This window comes from Triturus cristatus, chromosome 8 (genome assembly GCF_964204655.1).
Source record: "Triturus cristatus chromosome 8, aTriCri1.1, whole genome shotgun sequence".
NCBI lineage: Eukaryota > Metazoa > Chordata > Amphibia > Caudata > Salamandridae > Triturus > Triturus cristatus.
In genome coordinates, this window is record NC_140591.1 from 1,384,277,755 (window position 1) to 1,384,302,790 (window position 25,036).

General features: G+C 44.7%; 1 pseudogene; it reads right to left on the reverse strand.

Moving 5' to 3' along the window:
- Positions 1-17,094: 17,094 nt before the first annotated feature.
- On the reverse strand, positions 17,095-18,909 carry LOC146805794 (18S ribosomal RNA; annotated as a pseudogene).
- Positions 18,910-25,036: the final 6,127 nt, after the last annotated feature.

Genomic DNA, 25,036 nt, shown 5'->3' on the forward strand with positions numbered 1-25,036 from the left:
TTGGTCTGCAGCCAATAAACTGATCTTTGACTTCACCCAGAAGACTCTGTGTTTCTGTAGGTCTGAAACAGGAAGAACCCAAAGTCATAGGGTGTGTTCCCCTGCACCGCTGGGCTTAAAATACCCAGTACTTCACTCCAGCCATTTGCAGCAACCTGCTTGCATGCTCTGCTTCGCTATGGATCCTCAATTCTAACTCCTCCTCTGCTACTGCTCTGCTACTTTTTCAGACAGTGAAAGCCAGTTCAGTAGTATCGATGATCATCGGGGTGTGCGAAATTTGCAATTTTAACTTTTGAGAAAATATGAATATCACACAGTATGCATTTTGCTGGTATCTCGAGTAACTTTTATAATCAAGGATATACTTTACACCCAAAAAATCACTCACGATAAAGACGCAGACTGGTTTGAGTATAAACTCATTCAAGGAGAAAATGTATCTTGGCAATTAGAGGTGAGCAGAATGTGTGGAAATTGACTATGTGGAATTCTGTGGAATTACATAAAAACTCAGCGAGATTCTGTGGAGAACCGCTAACGTGTGGAAATAGGCACTTTACGCTGCTCACGCTGTGATTTAGCACCAGTAGCGCATTCCACCTTGAAAAATCAGCGTGAAAGGCACCACACGGTGCGCCAGAGGGCGCAGCTACTCAATTTCATTTTGCTACCACTCAAGTAGATTATCTACTCGAGTGCAGGCTTCTGATTGCAAACGGTTACGACCACATGCGTTGGAAAAATCTCACCGGATGTCCTCCTAGCAACAGAAAATTGTGCTAGGGGATGGCAAATCTCTCTCATGGTCGCCAACTTGCCATTTTAGAGCTGTGTGTGAGAAAGAAATTCTGCCATGCGGAGATTGGCAGAATTTGGCTGGAACTCCACTTTACAGAGTAGAGTTGAGTCACCAAAATTCCGCCAACTCGCTGTGTGGAACGGAATATTTCGCCCAACCCTATTGGCAATACCATTTTTTTTCAAATCTGTCCGAAAATTGCCTAAAGTGAAATTCTGGAATGATGCAAAATTATACCATCACATCAAATAAGAAGAGAGCCATCCTGGCACAACACAAGCTTTGATCGGACACAGAGAGGAAAGTGATACTATATGCCAGCAATAGCATAGTGAGAACATGCCTACTCTCAGCCCAAATTGATGAGCCAAGCTGTGAGCCTGCACAGACCAGCATATACTTGTTTCTACATGGAAAGCCTTTCATCATATTATTGGCCCATCAACCTCTACAAATAATTTTTGAGAGACCCAAAAAAAAAATAACACATCTTACTATAAAAACGTGAATGCAATCGTTAGAGTACAAATTTAGGATATTCGTAAACGGGGGATCGAAACCAATCTCGGTGGTTATTCATCTAGACACATTCATCCCCAGCACAAACAGCTACCCTTCTTTCTCTGGTGGATGAATATTTCAATCTTGTGGGGCCGCAAGCGTCCTAGCAGATATATCACTAGTAAACTTTGGAAAACTGAGGCACCACGTTACAGGAAGTGGCAAAGTAAAAATCCAAACTAAATAGAGCGATAGTCCGTAGGAAAGAGTTGGAAATGTTACGTTCTGGGCCCTAGGCCCACATATCGGAGAAAGGACGACACGGACACAGTGTTTATGGTACTGTAAACTAGCCACGAGCACGTGCACTCGGGCTCTTTTAATTGCGGGGTCACCTGACTGATGACGCCCGTGTTGGATGGGTGAGAGTGTGTGTGTGGGCAAGCCCTCGGGGGAATGGCTGGCAGAAACACAAGACTGTGTCTAGCAGGACACAACATTCCTCCCAAATTTTATTAAAACGAAAAACAACAAACAAGAGTCCAACCTATGGGAAGGAATGGGAAGACAACTAAAAATAACTGGAGTCTCACAGTTCAGAGATGTAGATCGCAGGACAGCGGTGGACAGGTGCAGCTGGGAGCACCCGGACATCTTGGCATATGTCCATACTTTAAACAGGCGTATCTGTACGCAAACACAGTGCTGTTGAAGTCCGGACCTTTCAGCTTAACGTCAGTAGAGTGGTAGTCCACCTTATGTGATGTGATGTTCGTCGGTCCAGCGTACTCTCGCTGTGAGGCAAATAGTGTCTTGTTGTTCAAAATTGGTACATCAGGAGCATAGGGGGAGTCCATTGTAAAGCACCAGACAATTATGTCACTTGATCCTTTGACGACAGTCTTGGCATCCTGTGACCAGTTGAATTCTCGGTTGTATGGCCTGGCTGCTTCTTGGAATTCATTGGTGGGGCAAAGTAAAAGTCCATCTCTCATGCTCTGGGAGACCCCTTGGATGAGTTGCTCTGGGACTGTATATGGGCTCTGACTCTCTCGTGCAATCTTCAGGGGTGGATGTATATTGGTCAAAACCTGCTCTCTCTACCAGGATTGGGACATGCGCCAATTAAACAGATGGTCACTGTATCTTCAGGTCGTCTCTCGGTATAGCAATGGTGCAGGACTCGTCGTGATACTTGACGCTCCCGGGATGGTAGTGATGCACATGATAGATGATGGAGTGGCTGTCATGAGATGACTGTACAACAGGTGGTGATGACTGGCAGTGATTTGGGGTGACTGGCGGACCTTTGCTGTCATGATACTCGTTGTATACTGGGTGCAGCTCTTCTTGTTTGGCATGTGTGTGTTCAAACAAGATGCCCTTTCTTTTAAGCACCCGGCGACAGGTGGATGACGGTCACTATGAAGAATGATGTCCCCGCACCCCAGTGGCTGTCGTATTTTAGAAGGTGCACTCAGGTGATGGTGCGAGTACTCATTCTGGTCCCTTTTTGTTGATTTCTACTGCGCACTTGTTGTCGTCTGTTTTCCTGGAATAGGACGGTCACGTCCTATATCTCTCCACTCCTTATCTTCTCTGAAATGTGGCAACAGGGTACGTAATGCAGGTCGCTTCTTGCTGCAGTGGCCTCTTGCTGCAGTGGCATCTTGCTGCAAATGACATCGTGTTGCAGTGGCATCGTGCTGCAATGCATCGTGCTGCAATGGCATCGTGTTGCAGAAGCATCATGCTGCAATGGCATTGTGTTTCAGTAGCATCATGCTGCAATGGCATCTTGCTGCAGTGGCATCGTGCTGCAATAGCATCGTGTTGCAGTGGTATCCTGCTGCAATGCAAGTCACTTCAACACCTGCTCTGAATAGTGGCGAAAGGCCACGTAAAGCATGTTCCATCAGTACATGCTCTGAATATGTAGCGAAAGGGCCACACAATCTCACAGGGACCTCCTGCTCACTCCGCCGTGTTCTCTGGGCTTCGCATTTTCTCCCATCACGGACCACTCACCGGACCAGTCCTGTCAAATAGGACTGGGCTTCTTCTCAGGTGCGTCAGCCATTTCAGGGACAGCAGTGGATGTAAGTGTGTTTTGATGGATCCGTTCTGTAATGCCTTCCATACCCTTCTTCTCCTTGACAGAGGTGTTCCGGCTGTAATTTAGGATCGCTGTGGTAGGTAAGTATTTCCCTTCTCTTGCGTCAGTTGTGGCGGCGCGGCACTCGGAGTGCAGGAACCTCCTCATGTCTGTAGAGGCCCGCTGCACACCATAGTCTTAAGGCAGTATTGGAGGCCCTCTCTGAATAATTTCTGGCCCACTGCTGGGCGATGTTGGTGCAGGTGGGGTGATCACGATCTCTTTCCTTCCTGCGATCAGGCCACATGGGGCCCCTCTCACCTCTGGGATCTCCTCGGTGCTTTGCTTCTTTGATGGCGGGTAAACTCCCTTCCGCCTCCTCTTCGCTGGAGGGCATTGCTCTTGTACCTTGAGATTGCACCCTCATGCCATTGGATCCTGCCTTGGTTTCTGCATGCTTGGCAGGGTTGTTAACGCCTTATAAAATTCTTCTAGGCAGTACTGGGGCAGCTGGCTGGCACACATTCCTCCATGTAGCCATTCACTGTCCATGCGCACAAGTGAGTAGACGCTCAGTCTGTCGCGTACATTGAAAGTAGTGGCTGCTCCTCTCTTGGATGTCCTGCTATGTAACCTTGCACTGCCCATAAATTACTGGTTCTCATGCACGTCATCCTTTCTTGTGCTGGAAGAAGGGCATCCGTGGTGCTGGTCTGCCATCTGGTGCTGCTCCATTCATTAACAGGTGCATTGTCTCTGTCTCCCTTGCATCTGGGCTCTCTCTGTACGCAGTCTTGCATTGTCTCTGTGTCTCTTGAGACAGTGCTTTTCTGCTGGCTCCTTTTGGTGCCTGCTCTTTTCTCTTGCTGTGGTGGCAGACAGACACTTGGTGTTGTAACCCTTGCCTCTCTCATCGGGAACTACTCCAAGTTGTGTGGCTTCTTTCCTCAGGCCATACACATTGCGTCTTCTCTGAGGAAACAATTTTCTGACTGTATGCAGAGGTACTCGCTGGCTCATGAGTAGGGCCTTGTGGGGGTTAGGAGTCTATGGTCATCCATTCTTGGGCCCTCTGACGCCCGTGGCAGCCTTGCTGATGCTGCAGGCTGTGCTTCTCCGGCAGCAGTTGCCTCTTTGTCTGTATGTTGGTGCTCTTTGTCCCTCCATCATGTTGTGATGCAACAGCCGGTCCTGTGCTCCTGCTTGGTACTATTGTGTTTTCCTTTTTTGAGGCAGCTGTGGGCTTCATGTAACTCCTTGTGGGGGTTCACAGTCTCTCCCCTCTAAAATGATAGGCAGCCCACAACTGGTGTGTGAGTCACCCTCTTGGGCAGTCTTGTGCTTTTTCTGCTTGTAACTGCCCCATTCTGTGGCCGGGCTCAGGCAGGGGTGAATGTAGTGGCTGCATTGGAGTCTCTTGTTGAGTGCAGAAGTCACAGTCCTTGTTCCCTGTGCTTTCAATATCCAATGGGGCCGTCCGTGGATTTCCATCTGCTTGGTCAGCTCAGGCAGTCAGGCTTCGGTAGGGGAGGGGCTTTCTTGTGAGCACTGTTCATTTTTTTCTTTTTTTTTTCTCTCAGGCAGTTGTTCGCTTCTATGTGGCTCACCTGATGCTTGCCTCACCCCTAGGCGCTCGTTAGGCTGTCAGGCTGCTCTCGTGGTGCCGGTGTCCTTCACACACTGCTCCCGGCAATCATTACAGGCCTCTGAACATCTCGTGGTCTGAACTACGGCACTGGAGTCCCCCCTAGGTGGTGCTAGAGCCACTTATTCCAGCCCGTGGCAGCTTTTCCCTTGCAGCAGGGGTCATTTCGGTGTGTGCTGTTTCAGGCCAGCCGCGGGAGCATTTTAGGCTTCAGTACTGCCCTGGTGTGGTATTCTGAGCTGCCACCAGGTGGTGCTGCAGCCACTCCTTCATTCGGAACATGGCAGTGTTCATAATGCTGCGGGCTCACGCCACTCCCGCTCCGTGTCGCATGGCCCCCAAAAGTTCTCCCTCAACTGTGCAACAGTACACCCACTGCGTCCACAGACCACGCGGGGCTGACGCGGCAGGCAGAGAAGCAAACATCGGAGGCGGCAAACACAACAGGTGCTCTCTGTTGTATCCCGCATATGTTATCAGTAAAGAACCAATCAGATTACTCTAAGGTCACTGTAATCTGATTGGCTAAACATGCTCACGTCAGGTTGGAATGTGGGGGTGGTATTTATTTCACGTCACGGTCTGGGCGGCACCTTTTCCCTGCGGCAAGCGTTCTAGCCGGATCCTTTGGTTCGTGTCACCATTCCTTCAGCTGTTCGTTAATAAATAATTAATATGTAAACGAGCTGATTTGGTGCAAGAAGTCTTTCTTTGGCGTCACACTACAAATGGCGACGAGGATGGGATCCTGATTTATTCATGAAGAATCGGGTGAACTTCGTTTGGAAAGGAGATCTTCAAAAGTTACGATATCATGTTCAGAATGGCATGTTAATCGTTAGTTAATTGTCCTGTATTCTACTATTTCGTAGCAATTATCCTGTAGTCTACGATTTCGTAGTGCGGCTACCGGCATCGTTGTGAGGAAAATTGGAGTGTTGGTGTGTTTTCAGCCTGCAGATTTACGCATTAAGGCAAATTTTAAAAACAAATGGTGAGGTGCGTTTGTGTGCTGATTTCAGGTCTTTGAATAAAAATATTGTGGTGGATTGTTACCCTTTGCCTAAGGTCCAAGAAATTTTAGCAACAATTAATGGATCCAGATATTTTTCACTCATTGATCTCAAGTCGGCATATCACCAGGTCAAGTTGTCTGATAATTCGAAAGATTTCACGACGTTCATCACACCATTAGGTGCGTACAGGTTTAAAAGATTACCATTTGGCTTGGCGTCATCGTCAAGAGTATTTCAGAAACTGATGGAATGTATTTTGGAGGGTGTTGAAGGTGTACAGAAATTCCAAGACGATATACTCATTCATGCAAGCACCATTGAGGAGCATAATAAAATTCTTGATTTAGTATTGAATAGACTAAATGAAAGAGGAATGACGGTTTCAAATGAGAAATGTAAGTTTTTACAAACAGAAATCGAGTATTTAGGCCACGTAATTGGGGGAGATGGAATAAAACCAAAATTAGATTTAGTGAAAGCCATAAAAGATGCCCCAGTACCACATGACAAGGATTCTTTAAAATCATTTTTGGGTTTAAGTGAATACTATTCTCGATTTCTGGAAAATTATTCAGAAGTGGTTGAACCATTGCGCATACTGCTGCGCAAAGGAGAAAAGTTTTCATGGTCTGTGAATCAGAATGGTGCTTTTGAAAAAGTCAAACAAGCAATTGTAAATGCACCTTCATTAAAACCGTATGATCCAGAAGGAATCAACATTATTACAGTTGATGCGAGTTCAGTTGGAATTGGTGCGGTTTTCACACAAAAGGTGAAAGGAAATTCACACACTATAGCTTTCATTTCAAGACGGTTACAGGAAGCAGAAGTGCACTACAGCACTATAGAAAGGGAAGCACTGGCATGTGTGTGGGCGGTAGAAAAGTTAAAAATGTATTTGTGGGGAAAGCAATTTGAGCTAGTAACGGATCATAAGCCATTAACGTATTTGATGGATGGATATGGTAGAGGAAATGGAAATTTGTCTGCCAGGTTGGTAAGATTATTGGCTAAGCTTCAGGAATACACATTTACCATAAGTCATATTTCAGGTAAGAGTAATGTAAGAGCAGACTGTTTGTCGAGGTTACCATTGAATATTTCTGAACCAAGAGTGGATGAAAACACGGAATGGGTTGTGTCTTGCATAAAAGATGTTGAAAATGATTTAAAAGTGGGAAATACAGCAGAGTGGTTGGAATATATTGACAACGATCCAGTGTTGATAAAAGTTAAGAACTATATTGTAACCAATTGGCCACCAATCAGAAATCTGTCTTCAGATCTCAAGACATATTTTCAGGTAGCAAGTGAACTATGTATTGATAGTGGTTTTGTATTAAGGGGTGATGCATTAGTGCCGCCAACAAAAATAAGAAAGAAGTTGATTGAACAGGCACACAAATGCCATTTGGGATCTACTATGACAAAAAAGTTGTTGAAGGAGCATTATTGGTGGCCGGGGTTAGATGCTGATGTCAACATGTTTGTGGATAATTGTGCAATTTGCCTTAGATCAGACAAACACTGGAAGACGCGGGTACAAGAAATGCAATTAGTACAAATACCTAATGCACCATGGATAAAAGTGGCTATTGATTTTGCCGGTCCATTACATGTATTAGAAAATGTTTGCAAATTTTTAATTGTTATGAGCGATTATTATAGCAAATGGATTTATTTCAAATTTGTATCTAAAATTGATTCTGAAGAGGTGATTAAATTCTTGGAATCTTGTTTTGCTATAGAAGGTTTACCAAAAATATTGGTATCAGACAATGGTAAACAATTGGTTTCAGAAAGAATGGTGAAGTTTTTGAAACAAAATGAGATTGTGCAAGAAAAAACACCAAATTATTCACCAAAATCAAATGGTCAGGTGGAAAGGGTGAATCGATTCTTGAAGGAAAGTATACAGATGGCATTGGCAGCTGGTTACCCAGTACAGGAGTTCGTTAGAGAAAGAGTCAAAGCATACAATGCCACAACTAATAGTGTTACGGGATATTCACCATTTTTTCTTATGAGAGGCAGACAATGTATTTCATCTATTTCACCAAAGTTCAGTTTGCAAAAGGATGGAGATTTGAAGGGAATTGAGGTGAAAGATTCTGAGCTTAAGGTAAAGGATAAGATTGTAAGCCAACAACTTAAGTTCAAGGTGTACCATGATAAAGTAAACAGAGCAATTGTAAAGGACATCGTCATTGGTGACTGGGTTTTGCTCAAGAAACCATTTGTAAAATATAAAGGAGAGTCAAAATTTTATGAGCCACAAGAAGTAGTAGACGTGTCAAATAGTGCAGTGCTATTGCAAAATTTTGGATGGCGACACAAGTCAGATATAATTAAAATTAAAGACATGCAAAACGATCTAATTATCAAAGAAGGAAGATGGGGTGCAGATGATGAACAAAGTAGTGAATGGTATGATTTTGGAGAAAAGGAGAAAGAGTTAAGATCAAATCAATGGAGGAAGGAAGAGCATGATGATTCGGTCAGTGAGAGTGATGTCACCCGCACTTTGATGCATCCGAGGTCGGAAGTTGCATCTGGGGACGGTAGATGTGAAGCATCGCAAAGTGAAACACAGTCAATGAGTGATGTGAATGTTAAAGATCAGAGCACCAGCAAGATGCCAACAAGTGAGGCATCGAGTATTAGTCAAGAGGTGTGCACTAGCACATCATCTGGAAGAATTTCGCGCTTTCCAAGGATATACAAAGACTTTATTGTGTATTGAAGCATTGGTGTTCAGAATGTAAAAGAAAGGTTCTTATTCGTAACTAAGTTTGATATGTAAATTGTTTATGAAAGGGAGATGTTGTATCCCGCATATGTTATCAGTAAAGAACCAATCAGATTACTCTAAGGTCACTGTAATCTGATTGGCTAAACATGCTCACGTCAGGTTGGAATGTGGGGGTGGTATTTATTTCACGTCACGGTCTGGGCGGCACCTTTTCCCTGCGGCAAGCGTTCTAGCCGGATCCTTTGGTTCGTGTCACCATTCCTTCAGCTGTTCGTTAATAAATAATTAATATGTAAATGAGCTGATTTGGTGCAAGAAGTCTTTCTTTGGCGTCACACTACACTCTCCCCGGCTGGCGGCAAGAGCGGAGGGCGGCAGTCGCACCCCCAGGTAAGGACACTGCGGCTCCTGGCAGTATTCTGGGGGGTAGTGAGTGGTGTATGTTTGGAAGCGCCTGTGCAGGGTTTGTTACGGAGTTGCTGCGGGACACCACAGGCTCATGACGGCTGAGATGTGGCAGGCATGTTTATGTGCGCAGCAGGTATCTCTTTATTCGTGGTGCAGTCTGTCGGTTGTGGCACTCACGGTGGGGCAGCCAGTTTCACGGGCCCGCGCACGCTTCGCAAGATCGCTGTGCAACAGTCACATGTTGGTGGTACGTTTACAGTCCTCCGCCCGCAGTGATGTCTTCATCACTAACTGCCATTACTCCCACAGAGCGTCTGGTGTGCCAATGCTGTACCGTGTCTTTTGCCACTGCGTGCCGATTTCGGCAGGCCGCCTTTCACTGTCGTGGGCCAATTTCTTTGTGGGTGTATTGTAGGGCTGCGGTGGCTATCACACTCATGGGCCCATCAACGCACGTCTCGCCTGTAGGTAGTGTTTCTTGCTGGATCGCTGCACTGCTCCTCGATGCAGGCACTTGGGCACAGTCACCTTGCCTCATGTAGGCGATGTAGGTGCCGAGGAATGTATGTGAGGTTCGAGGGGCACATCACCCCTTGCCTCCTTCAGGCCAATCGAGCACCTGCCCACAGCATACAGTTGTAGGGGGCACCAGGGAACAGGTGCGGGGTGCCTCAAGCTGCAGTCGGCATACACGTAGGCTCATCCCACCCTCGTCGCCAGTGTTACGTTCTGGGCCCTAGGCCCACATATTGGAGAAAGGATGACACGGACACAGTGATTATGGTACTGTGAACTAGCCACGAGCACGTGCACTCGGGCTCTTTTATTTGCGGGGTCACCTGACTGGTGATCCCGTGTTGGATTGGTGAGGGGGTGTGTGGGGGGGCCAGCCCTTGGGGGAGTGGCTGGCAGAAATACTAGACTTTGTCCAGAAGGACACAACAGGAAATAGATTGTAGATAAAGTTAAGAAATTGTGAATCCATTGTTTTAGACATTCCTATTGCAGTCATGGGAGGATAATTAGAAGACTATATAGTAAATTTATTTATTATTTACCAAATAAAGAAAGGCCACACTTCCATTGTTCATTATTGATTCAATCAATGTTCAAAGGCACATTTACAATAAGGCACATCAAAGAAACGTGTGGTAAGACAATATATATAAACCTAATTTTATATACCAACAGGGAATACATTGAATAATTCGTGTAACAGTAGTGCACAGCAGGGTTAAATAAAAAGAACGATGCTGAGATTATTTGGTCAATATCAAATCGGTTGTCATCACAAGGTCTAGTGAACAAGGCAGTCGGAGTTGGCCCACCCATCTTTGCTTCTTGTACCCTGCCATTTAGTGGTAGCCTTGGTGCACCCTGAAACTGCAAAATGGTAAACCAATCTGCACCAAACTGGACAGAACCGAGCTATAGTGCGGACCATAGAAGGTCTGCCACAAGATTCCTCTATCATGCGCCCACAATCAGAGAATTTTCACAGCAACGACTTATGGTACAACCTTACGTTGGCAGTATATTCTAGGCTGTTTGGTTTAGGCCTTTCTACAGATATTGACCTTTGGCACACACTTCTTTTTTAATTAGTAAGAAGAGGCCTTAGATTTTATTCAAGTTTAGCAAAGAATTATACTGAGCCACAGCTTTAAACATTGCAGTCTTCCATTGTAAACAGATCTGTAATCAGCCAATCACCTTTAATTGAAGACCAACATTGAGAATATTTGAACTTCAAGCAACAAGCTAACTTCTACACCTTGAGCAATCCGTCACCAGTTCTTTCTTGCAGCCAATTCCACTCTGTCTAGAAAAATGTTCTTTCTTCCAAATCTAAAGCTCTCCGTTTACTAGAATACTGTCAAAATTGATGCCAAAAGTGGTGCTATTATAACTGTATCCCCAATGTTGGACATCATCACCTCTGATTCTTAATTTACTTTGGGTTAATTTTTGATGCGGAACTCTGGCTTAGATCCTCAGGGTCCAGTGGTTTTTTGGTTGATTTCCTTCTAACCTGTGACCATTGCAGTTTTTATGGCCTGGTTTGACAGCGCAGCTGTCGCCAGACAATTATTTGAGAACACCAGGAGAGGGGCTTTGACTCTGCCCACATATTGGGTGCCAATAGTGCATGTTGTGACAGGGCAGAAGTTGTGTGCTTCCACACAAAAAAAGTGCTTTCTCTCCATGCAGCTATGTTCATGTTGTTTATTTATCCAACTGTGTGAGCTTGAACATTTAGGGGCACACACATTGCACTGCAAAACTATTAAAATGTCTCATATAACTAGAAAATATATACAGGGATATGCATCAAGCAAATAAATAGAGAATCCTTATTTGCGATTTTTAGGGACTCGCAAATAAGGAATCGCTATTACGTATGCATGATGCAGATAGCGAGAAAATAAAGAATCAGTAAAAATCGCTAAATATATTAGCGAATTCTAAATAAAGAATCGCTAATACAGAAAACATACAAATAGCGATAGCGCAATTTGCGATATCGCAATTAGCGAGATCGCAAATTGTGACATCGCTATTTTACCGAGTCGCATTGGGAGCAGGATGATGACCTCACAACCCGGAAGTCATTCACCCCATGCTGCAGTCTCTGCCCAGAGGAAGTGAGAGCAAGAAGCAGAGTGCTGGGGGAGAGCTGTAAACATACAAGCTGTGTCTTGCTGACACCTGCAGAGAACAGAAATGGCCCAAACAACAGCAGAAGATGGTGCAGTGGCCAGGAAGAGAAAGTTAAAATTCAGCGAAAGGGAACTAGAGTACCTCATTGAGGAGGTGGCAAAGAGCCATGATAAGCTCTTTGGGAAGCTCTCACTTAAAGTCCCTGAGGCTGACATAAGAAGAATATGGAACAGGATTAAAAACAAAGTAAATGCTGTGGGGGTGACACACCGCAGTATAGAAGATTTAAAGAAGAGATGGTATGACCTGCGTAGCCGTACCAAGGAGCGAATAGCACAGAGGCTGAAGGAGGTGAAAAGTACTGCAGGAGGAACTTCAACATTCCCAGACAACACAGCCCTGGATGACCTGGTTGAGGGCACTATCCAGCCAGAAGCTGTTGTGGGAGTAACGCAGCTGGATACATCTGGGGCGGCCAGTAGTACCCAAGGTAAGATGCATTAAAATATACATATCAATGTACATAGTAATTGTGCACATTCTGTAAGTAAAAGCCAAATTTACAGTAATTAACTCCAGTCCACATTTTACATAGAGACCCAAGTGCATTGTGGGAGCCGTAGGCTGCTTAGCCAAATTGGTAGTCAAAATCAACATTGTGAGCCAATATTTCCAAAACTGCATTACAGTCAGTGATTACAGACAGTGAGATCTTAAGAGTGAAGTAATTTTAATGTGGCACAACATTAGCACCAACACAAATTAATATTGCACTGTTTCACACCACAGATGCTGAAGAAGTAGACACTGATGACAGTGAATGTGGAGTCAGCACACTGGCTACTGCAGAGACTGCCGTGTCGACACCTGTGACACCACCAAGCATATCCCAGGCACCCCCAAGACGCAGGGTCACAGTCACAACTCTGCAGACAATGGAGACCGATCAGGATCCTAAAAGAGCTCCTGAGACAAGCCAGCCTAGTGTGAGGCCCACCACTACACCTCAGGCACAGGTCCGGATGAGACGAAGACGCAGGTCAAGGGCGCTCATAAAGCACAGGAGGCACCAACTCCAAATGTGTGGGGTGGCATGGAGTCCCAGATGATTAGGGTGCAGCGCCTGCAAGCACGACATATGGGAGCTATAAATATGCAAATGACAAAAATGAATAAGAACATATAAGTCATGGCCGATTGTGTGAGGGAACTGACTAAAGCAGTTGTGGAAGGCAGCAGACAGACAAACGCAACATTGCAGGAGCTGGGTCGTGTGATGCAGGAGGGACACAACACACAGAGGAGGAGGCATCGCCAGTTCATGATGGACCTGGCTGGCTATACCAGGTCAAACAGCAAGTTATGCAACACCACTGCACTGCTGTCATGTAGGTCGGTGGCAATGCAAATAGATATGGGCCATTGTTGTGGGGATGTGGCGAGGGCACTTGGCCAAATAACCACTGCCGTTGAACAGCTCCAGGCTGGTACTGGTGGGCTCAGCAATGTTACAGGGGAAGAGGGTAGTGAGGAGGCATCCAGCCTTAGCAGCATGTCTGTGCCAGTCAGCACTGCAGGAGGTGCAGTACCCGTAGAACAACACCTACCGTTGCACCCATGAGTGATGATGCAGATGCAGGCGAAAGACGTTTGGGTGTGCGTGGGAGGCAGCGCTAAACAGAATTATACCTCTGGAATATTTCCATGGTGACGTAACCATGTCCAAGACATTCATAGTGACTGAGTATGAAGTCCAATATGCATTTCATTTGTCCTTTGGTGCATGCAGTAATTGTGCTATTAAACACCATCTATGTTTAGCTAAACACCACTACCTGTTCACGTGCAAGTAAATACTTTTCAGTTCCAAAATTAAGTGTTGTGTCTCATCATTACATACCTCAGAAATAATGTTGGGTGATGTCTGCACATTTCCTTTGCCCTTCCGTTGAGCTTGCCAAATGCGCCTGTCGTGGGTGTACCGGGGGCTGGTTGTTGTGCTCAGTGTCGGACACCTCTATGGGTATGCCTCTCCTTGTTGCTATATTATGCAACATTGCACATGCAGCCACTATCCTACAGCAGGTTTCCGGCTGGTACAGCATCGCTCCGCCAGTTTTGTGCAGGATGCGAAAGCGACTTTTGAGCAATCCAAATGTCCGTTCAATCCCATTACGTGTCCTGATGTGTGCTGCGTTGTACCTCTGCTCTTGTGGGGAGGCTGGGTTCAGGTATGGAATCATGATATAGTTCTTCACGGTGTATGTACTGTCACCTACAGGGTAGTAAGCAAAGTGTTAGTGTCAGGTATGCATTGTCATTTCATACTTTAGTCATGTGAATAAGTATATTGTTTTACCTAGCAGGTGTCCTTCGCCAAATTCCCCCCTGAGCAAACGTGTATGAATGCCACTATGTCGAAAGATGTATGAATCATGGGTGCTCCCAGGGTATTGCGCTACAAGGTCGGTTATGATGTTTTTCGCATTGCACACTGCTTGAACATTGATTGAGTGATACGATTTCCTGTTCCGAAAGATATACTCATTGTCTGCTGGGGGACATATGGCTACTTAGGTGCAATCTATGCATCCGATCACATGAGGGAACTGGGCTACATGGTAGAAGTCGAGTTTTGTTTGGTTCAATTCCTGTTGGGTTGTGGGGAAGGTGATGTGGTTGTGGATCATAGTCATCATGGCAGACAGGAAGGATTTGAAGAAAAGTAAAAGGGAGTTTTGTGATACCCCTCCAGCTACTGCCACTACCCCCTGGAAACTGCCTGACACAAGTACGTGCATGCAACATAGCACCTGGACATGGGTAGGGATGGCATGGGTCCTAAGTGTCTGGCGCTGCATTAGTGGTTCCAATTTGGCTATTAAGTAAAGTATCATTGCACCGTTCAGCCTATACTTATCATATATTTCCTCTGCAGTTTGTCCCAACAAAGTGATGCGCAGTCAGAATATCCTCTCCTGTATTCTCCTTCTGGCCTGGCCTGCTGCATGGATCCTCATCCTCCTCGCAAACACGTAGAGTGCTGCCATTGTGAAAAGCCTCTATGACCTCATTGGTCAGTTTAAATAGCCTTCAGATGGTTTGCAGCTGATGATAATTTGTTTTTTTTACTACCTGCTTGTGATTCCCCTTAATCTGCACTTGCTAAATAGCGATTTTCATGGAAATCGCTATTTGCGATCTTACATGCATAGTATTGCAATTTATTTTAGAGATTCTTTATTTGCTATCGCATTTTTTTTAATCACTAATAAGGAATCCCAATTTCTTGTTTCCCTATTTTAGCGATTCTTTATATATGCGATTTTGTTATATTTGGTTGATGCATTTGAAAATGCTAAAATGCGCTCGCAAATAGCTATTCGCTATTTTTGCGAGCACATTTTAGCTTGATGCATGTGCCTGATAGTCTTTTTCTCTGGCAGCAGAACAGATGGCAGTTGGGCAGCTGTTAACCTACATGGATTGTTTAGGTCAGGCTTGAAAGTTCAACTGTCAGCTGACCTTTTAACCATACCCAATAATTTTCTACAGTTCTTTGCTTCCTAACAAATACACATCCATTCCCATTCTATTTGCTTGTAATGCTTTTCCTTACAATATCACATTCCTTTAAAGTCAGGCCTATTTGCATTGCCAATGCTGATTGAGGTGGTGGTTCCTTCTTAGCCTAAGAATTTTTTGGTATTTATGGGACTCATAGGTGGTATCAAGTTGCTCACTGTTAAGCAGCTAATTTCTAATGAAGATGCTAGCAGCAATGTGATTTTCTTATATCTGTCTGTAACTTTTGACACAACAGACTATCCAATTTTGTTGCTGTAGGAATCACCTGAACTGCTCATCAGTGGTCAAACAGCACACAGGCTGCACTTTTCTTGGAGTGTTTGTAGTCTAAACAGAAACAGTAATGTCTAAATAACAATTTATACTGCTACTGGTAAGGTTGTGTGCTTTGCATCTCGAACGAGAGACATTTGACAGTCCCTCTCTTCAATCAGAAACACTAAACGTTCTCTGTTTTGGAGTCTGTGCTATGGAATGGTTTATCTCTTACATTATGTTCCACAATAAACTATATTTGGTTCCGTGCAGTGCTTACCCTCTTAGTTTGATCGATTAGTAGATATTTGGACATTTGTTTCTTTGCTTTAGACCAGAAATTCAATTGGTAGACTTGGGCTTTAGAAAACAATCACTTAAGTTAGCCTAATCAGGATAGTCCTGAACAGTGCTAATGGGTTCAGGGCACACACAAAAGAAGGGGAAGAGCATGTGTCAAACCAAGTAGAAGAATAAGACCATCTTACTTGCTACATTGGTGAAGAGTATTGACAAAAGCAGGCAGCTGGACATCTTCAAAGATTTTTTGCAAACACCTTTCATCTCCTGCTATACTGCTATCCAAAGTAATAGGAGTCTGATGGTTTGCAACACATACTCTACGTGGTTGTACAAACTATTTATCAACCACAAAGTTTCACAATCTTCCAGCAAGCTGATACGTTTTTCGATTGTCTTGCCCTCGAGTATGGGGGTTTCACTACATTGAAATAATTTTCAGGCTACAGAAACCAGTAAAAAAAAGTGTGACTTTGGAAGTGTGAGCCACACTACTTGCATGGTTACATCATAATTACAAGCTGAAAATATATGCAGATTTTTTGCTAGTTTACATTTTTGCTGAGATTTTCTATGTACATTCATTGTATACTGAATGAACGCTAAGCTGTCCACTCAGAGAGTGTGTCAGGAGTTTGATAAATAAATCCTTCACTTTAAAATTAGTGGCATGCGTAGCTCGCGTAATTTGGTGTAATGTAACTACACAAAATTAGAGCAAAAATACTCGTTATTATGCACAATTATTCTACATTTAGCACTGTTTTCTTATCACAAAGTGCACCCCTGCATTCAAACTGAATTCAGAAATGCATTTTACACTAGGACAATAGTGTTAAATGCAACAGAACAGGGACTGCAGCACCCAGCATCAGGCGTGGGAGGGCCCGGGGCAGCAGGGTCTTTGTGGGCTCTCCTAGCCTGGGGAGGCACAGCCATTCGGTTTCCCCTGTGGGGTTGTGCTGAATGAGCATGGGTTCCATCTTGGGAGGACCTACCATTGTGCCCTGCTTGGAGTGGCCGGAGCAGTCCCCGGTCCCTCACACGTACGTCAACCGGGCCCTCCTGGGTGGATGAGGCCACCCCGTGCCACTACGGAAACCTTGTTACAGCTTTTACTTCCTCTAGATAGTTAAGTTTGATTGTCTTCTCTGCGCTCTTCCAGGACCATTGCTGAACCTGGCAGGGTCGATCAGAGGACCTCACTAAACCAATCAATAGTGGCAGGGTCGATCAGAGGACCTCACTAAACCAATCAATAGTAGTGATGGGTGGTTTGTACAAAGGGCAGGGACTTAATGAACGCAAGCTTATGACCCGCACTTACTGGGAATTCCTCATTCATGGGAAATAATCGCAATCCCCAATCCCTATCACAAATGGGGTTCAGTGGGTTACCAGCACCTGTCGGCGAATGGTAGACACATGCTAATCCATTTAGTGTAGTGCATGTGCAGCCCCGGACATCTAAGGGCATTACAGTCCTGTTCTTGCTCGATCTTGTATGGCTGAACGCCCCTGTCTTGTCCCTCTAAGAAGTTGGATGCTGACAACTGGGGGTCACGTAACTAGTTCGTTTGGAGGAGTCTCATTTTTGGGGGAATTAACTAGACAAATCCCTCCACCAACTAAGAACGGTCATGCACCACCCACAGAATCAAGAAAGAGCAATCAATCTGTCAATCCTTTCCATGTCCGGGCCGGGTGAGGTTTCCATGTTGATTCAAATTAAGCTGCAGGCTCCACTCCTGGTGGTGCCCTTCTGTCAATCCCTTTAAGTTTCAGCTTTGCAAATATACTCCCTCCCGGAAAACAAAGACTTTGGTTTCCCTGAAGCTGGTGGCGGGGCATGGGAATCACACCGCCGGATGGCTAGCCAGCAAAGTTTATGGTCAGAACTACGACAGTATCTGATCATCTTCAAACCTCCGACTTTCATTCTTGATTAATGACAACATTCTTGGCAAATGCTTTTGCTTTGGTTCATCCTGCGCCAGTTCAAGAATTTCACCTCTAGCGGCACAATATGAATGCCCCCAGCCCTCCCTCCTAATCATGGCCCCAGTTCCAAAAACCCAAACAGAATAGAACAAGAGTCCTATTCCATTATTCCTAGCTGAAGTATTCAAGTGACTGGCCTGCTTTGAACATTCTAATTTTTTCAAAGTAAAAGCTTTGGACCCCCAGGACACTCAGTCAAGAGCATCAAGGGGTTGCATAGAGGTAGGTGCAGGGACAGGCGGTAGCTCGCCTTGCAGCGAACCCCCAGCTATGTCCCAACATCCAACTACGAGCTTTTTAGCTGCAGCAACTTTAATATACACTATTGGAGCTGAAATTACCGCGGCTCCTGGCACCAGACTTTCTCTCCAATGGAGCCTTGTTAAAGGATTTGAAGTGGGCCTTGAAAGAGTCCTGCATTGCTATTTTTCGTCACTACCTCCCTGAGATGGGAGTGGGTAATTTGCACGTCTGCTGTCGTCTTTGGATGTGGAAGCCGTTTCTCTGGCTCCCTCTCTGGCATTGAACTCTGATTCCCCGTTACCTGTGGTCACCATGGTAGGCACAGAAAGTACCATCAAAAGTTGATAGGGCAGACATCTGAATGCATCATCGTAACTTGAACGGATGATCAGCCCGAGGTTATCTAGAGTCACCAAAGTGGCCAGGCAAGCCTGAATTGGTCTTGGTCTGATAAATGCACCGATTCCGGGAGGTCAGCGCCCGTCGGCATGTATAAACTCTAGAATTATCACAGTTATCCAAGTAACAGATGGAGCGATCAAAGGAACCATAACTGATTTAATGAGCCATTCACAGTTTCATAGTAACGGCCGTGTGTACTTACATGTACATGGCTTAATCTTTGTCAGGATCAACCAGGTAGCCACACCTACTGGATGGGTTGCTGGGTGCTGCTTGCCCATCCTGGATTGTCCTTCACACCCCTCGGGAGCCTGCTGGGGAGGCCCACCCACCTGGAGGGCTTGCTGGGGAGACAGGTGCGGTCACATTTGCACCAGCGGGCCCAGCCGTCTCCACGAAAGGGAGAGGCGGGCTGAGGCACAGCCTGGGCGAGACACAGGGGTGCTGGCCTGGGCAGCTAACGACACACCACAGATTGGTCTCTGCTGCCTGGGTGCTCAGAACCCTAGCTGGGCCTCAGGCATGGGGCTGTGAGGGGGCCCCTGACAGACCTCTGACCTGGGGCCTGCTGGCACCTTAACATGCTGGCAAAGCCAGGGAGGCCCAAAGGACCCCCATCCCTTGCCTTTAGTGGTGCGGCAGGCTGGAAAATGGAGCCCAGGGTGGAATCACCCACCCTGGGGACCGGTGGGGTTCCGGGGCCTGGTCAGAGATTCTAGGCCCAGGTGCACCGGGGACACCGTCCTTGGTGCTTTGCCAAATGATTGACCCAAGGAAGGGGCCCAGGATGGGGGCTCTTGCCCTGGGGCCCTCAGGGGACCCAGTCAGGGCTTCTGAACTCCAACAAGGAGAGGAAACCTCCCTGGGCTCGAAGGACCCACATCCCAGGTCCTTGGCGGTGCAGCAGGCTGGAGGATAGAGCCCAGGGTGGCAGCGCTTGTCTCAGGGCCCAGAGGGACCACAGTGCCCAGTCAGAACTCCTGGACCCATCATCACAGGGAGGCCTCCCTGGGCCTGGAAAATTGGTAATAACACTTGTCCTACCATTTTTGCTCCCTTAGATTTTGAACCACAGCTCAGCCAGCGGTTAGCGAAACCTAGCCTACCTAGGGCTATCCAAAATGGGCTGGTTTGTGTGGTTCTCACCATGTTTTATTCCCCGCACTCCCATGTAAACCTGAATCTTTGACTATAAAAATACATTTTCCTCACATTTCTGTGATGGAAAGTTGTGGAATCTGCAGGGAGCCACAAACTTCCTTCAACCGGCATTCCCCCAAATGGTACCTCACTTGTTGGGTAGACCTAGTTCCCGTGACAGGAAACTGCCCAAAACACAACATGGACGCTGCGCATTTTTCCACCAAAAACAGACCCTTTTTTTCCAATGAGCCAATTGGCTTACTTCGCTTTCAGTGTAATAACGTCAGCACATCATAGGTGCTGATCGTCATTACACTGTGCCTCAGGCAGGAGGGGAAGCTCTTCTCCTGCTCCCGAGGCTGAAAAAACAAAATCCCTCTGCTGTAAACAACAGAGGCATTTCCTGGACAAGTGCAGAGGACGGAATGCATACGTCCTCCACACACCACCACTGTGGAGGAGGACATAACCGTTACTTCCTTGGCACGGAAAGGGTTGAATATGATTTAGAACTACCCATAGCTGGTGTAAGGCAGTGTTCCCACTGTATAATTAAAAGCAACACGTGGAGTACTAGCTTGATGTGTATAATGATGGTAACAAAACATTTCACCATATTTTCAGAATTCAAATAAAAATCCTCATTCTCAAACACAGTGTACGAATCGAATCCATATAGTATATTAGAAAAAGTCATAATATCCCATTCATAAGAAATGGAACCTGGGCAAATAATTTCTTCCATTGCAACCTTAAAAACATGTGGAATTTGCAATGTTTCTGTTGGGCCAAAATGTCATTGGAAACTTTATCTCCAAAATGGACAGGAAAAGCAGTAATGTTCAGAATTCAGATTGGAGTGGTCATCTCTGAAATCTTGTAATTCCTGAAAGACAGCAATATATTCATTGATGCCAAAAGGCTCTTTTCAAGCCACTGTGCCAGTTATCATGATCTGAAACATACATTTGGACCCCGAGGAGTATTCCGTAGTCATTCTGACCACCCAAAACCTACTAGGTAGATTATTCAATGCTATTTGGCCTCCACACAGGTGATGGAATCAACTACAATCTGAATCTAATACTCTGTTAAGGACTGCTTTAAGTCATGGTTCTTCCGTTCCACTATTGAATTTCCCTCAGTATGATGGGGGCAGAATAATGCACAGCAACACCCATGATTCCCATAGTCTCCCAGTAAACCTCAAAGGCAAAAGACGGTCCCTGGACTGAATTGAATGCTGTTACTGCATACGTACTGATAAAGACTGGCAAATATTTAATAACAGTTTGAGCATCAGCTGATCCCTGTGACCACACCCATAGAAATCAAGAACAAGAATCAACAGCCACTAGATAAATTTAAAGGCACCATCCGAATGGAGTGGTCCACAATGATCTAAATCGACACATTGTAATGGTTTATTTGAAATTAAGAGAGGTGTCTGCAGTGGGCATGCAGCAGCGGAACCTTTAATCTGTTGATAAATTTCACTGCTAAGGACAACATTTTTGGTCGGTTTATAAAGACCTTGTCTCCAATAGGATTTCTGTAGTAATGAAACTGTTTCCCCCACTCAAGCATGGGCAGACACTAATCCCTCATGAACAACTATTATTAGTTCCATCCCGCGGTCCTGTTTGGGTATCACTCGATCACCTACCCTGGGAATGCGGGCCAATAGAATATTTTGAGGACTCAATAGGCGGGAATATTTTTCTGAATAGCCTTTAGTTAAGGGCTGGCCACTAGCCAAAGCAGTGACTGCAGCCATTAGGTCTTCATCATGGCTGCAGTCACTGATTTGGCTACTGCCCAAACCCCTTATGTGAACAAGTAATTGCAGCTACAAAAAAAAGTCTGAACAGCCGCCTTGGCAGCTTCATCAGCCAGTGAATTCCCAGCAACGTGTATACCAACACATTGATGACTCGATGTATGAATTTCACGAGCCTGTGGCAAAGCATTCTTAAGTGCCGTCACCATGCCCCAAAGCAATTTTTGCTTGATAGTCTTTCCTTTATAATCAGTGAATTCATTCAAGCACCAATAAGGTAAATTATCATTCACACTGCATACTGTAATAGGAATCACACACTATAAGTGTGTGGAATTCTGAATCCGTATTCTGCAAAGCCAGAACAGAGCTTTCAATACAGCCAGCTGAGCGGTACAGTCACCTAAAGTTTCTGAGTATGTTTTTTCTGCCTGAAATACACCATCTCTCATGACACTTTTTACTGCAGCACATGCTACTGAGTATTTGTACTCAGTACCAATCGCGGGCTGGGCTGAGCCATCACTATATATTATGAAATTGTATTGATCCAGAGGCAAAATGTCATTAGACATAGGGTATTCTTGCTCATACTGGAAGTATTCCTGTGTTTGTAAGGTAGAATCAAAAACATAATCTACACCAGTAGCTGTCAAGGAAGTGCCTCACTGTATCCATCTTGAATGTAAAGCTTTTGTGTTAGGAATGCAGGCCTTGGTGACAGCCTCTAAGGCCGGAATAGGAAAAACCACAATTATGCAGTTCCCCTGAGCCAATGGACGTTCCTTCAGGACAGTTGTTTGAACCTTGAACCGCTGTCAAAAAATGTTCTGTCGATACAAAACACATTTCAACATTGGAATATAAATGTGATTTGTAAGCAATCGGCACTGTTTCTCCTTCACTGAATAAAACATCTGTGTAACCAATGGAAAACACAATTATACGGATCACTAAGTTGGTGGTATTAACATGAGTATGTTAAAGTTTAGACTCAAGCATGTCAGTCTGTTAATTTTTGAGAATAGTAGTGTGTTCAGTAGTCCAATGTTTATTAGAAAAATCCAGATGAATTACATCGTACAACTGTTTAACCCATTGTGCATAATTTGATGTGTATATTCTACCAAAGCTTAGAAAGCCCAAAAGCGATTGAAGCTTTGTCAATGTATTAGATGTATACAAAAGCTAACATTTATCTAGGATTTGCCTTCATTTGATAATTCATATCCTAAAAACTTGACACTGAGAAAGGCAGTTATAGATTTTGGGAAATTGAATTTGAAGCCATGTTCAGCAAATCCCGAAATAATATGATCCACTCTGGCCAAATGTGTGTTGAAATCATTATCTGTGAGGTAAATGTCATCAACATATAACAATGCTTCTGAGTCGATTTCTTGTACAATTGATTGATTACTCAGGCAGCAAACAGACCTGGACTGTTCTTGTAGTCCTGTCGGAGCGTATAGAACCTTGTCTGGACTTCTAGTACTGTGAATGCAGTCAAATCGCGACTTTCAGGCACTGTATTTTGACAGAAAAAGTAATTGTAAATATCCAAAGTAGTTTTGTATTTTCTACGAAAAATGTTGTTCAGTATGCCCGTGCTATGAGAATTTTGTACAACAAAAGTTAGTGTGTGACTGTTTAATTGTCTAGAGCATAAGACTACACAATAGGAATAACCTGGTTTAAGCACAGGAAACAGAAGATTAATCATAGGTGCAACACAAGGTTCAATCACGCCATAATATTCTAACTGTGATAAAATCTTCTTAACAGGGCATTTAGCTTCATGTTTAATAGGGTATTGTGCTTGAACGTGTGGGCTGTACCTTATAGGTATAACATGATAAGGCGAGTCTTTATCCCAACCTGCCTGATTGCGATATAATGCTGGGGCTTGAGCAAGAGCCCATTCTGTTGCATATGCTATTTTAACATCCTCTTGAACAATAACGGAAAATAAAGGTATGATTACATCCTCTCCTTGAAGGACTTTTCTAAAAAACTCAAGTGGCCAATCAGTCTCAGCCAAGAAAATGTCGTAGACATTAGTTAAATTCGGCCCTCAATATGTAGGTCTAACTCACAGGGTTTATCAGGAAGGCTCAGCTACTGATCCAGAGTTTCAACTCGTACGTATTCATTAGTCAGTCTCATAACCAGAAACTTTTGCTCGCCCACGTCTTGTTCCAAAGAAGAGTACTGAGTATTTGTGTCATATTTTGTGGAAATTCCAGCTACTTTCTTCTTTTTGGATTGTGACTCCGGTTACACAGATCCCGTCTGTGTTTTTGCTTTAACTTTGCATTTAACCCAGTACTTGCAATTTCAACATCAGATTTGCCTTTAAATTGTGCTTTATAAGGCCTGCTTCCCAAACTGTCACAACGTACAGATGCATAAGTCTCATAAATTAATTTAGGGTGCTCGTGTTCCTGATCTTCTAGTGGAACTGTAGCAAGCAGTTGGCGTATTGCCAGAGAAGATGCCTCCCCTTTAATATTACTAAAAATAATTGAGAGCGCTGTGACAAAGTTGCCAATAAGTTTCATCCCCAAATGCAGGGCAAGGGCCACTCCATGTTCAGCCTTAATCTGTTTGAGGACTTCAGGTAAAAGCAATTTAGGGAGTACCGTGGGTGATGGTATAGGTTGTTGCAAAAACAATACTCCATGTATTACACTTCTCAACAGGGGGAACCATACCAAGTAGAAGACACATAGGGGCCGATTCACAGAACTAATCTGAGATAAAATCCTAAACTTACTTCTTTTGGTATTCACAGAAGGCATTTAGTAGTAGTAAAGTTAGGGCTCCATTTTTTGCACATTACCTTATCACCTAATCACAGCATCGTTGCACTATATCATGCGTATTATGACCCACTACTCCAAGAAGATGGTATTGCATTGTTGTAATTAAATACTTGATTTAATTCTCATTAGCTTTATGAATTGTTTCTACCTCAAACTGTATACACTTACATTCTTTGACCCACCACGTTTGACTTACCCACACTTTCCCCTTTAGTAAATAATTTTCTTTTCCCGAATGAATCACTTTATTGTTGCACTATGTCCTCTGAGGAGCCCTAGAGGAATGGGCTAGCTTCCTCTTGTACCATAACAAAGAAGTGGACTTTAAGAGTCAGATGGCTCCCCTTCTGTGTGGCTACATAGACACAACATCTGAGAGGCCTGTTCCTGAAGTGACCAGTTAACAAATACCAAATTGACCATGGCTGGACCTTGCTGGTGGCCTCTTCTAGAGTGAGTCCTGGGCCCTAAGTGCTTTCCCTGAGGAGATAAGAACCTTAAAAGTGGCCCAAAATTGCTGCTTCAGAAACCATGAAAGTGGGGACTTTGAGAAGTTTTGGACTTTCAAGATCTCCGGAGCCGTAGTGGGCTGTGATGGCTGGGGACATTTCAAACTGGT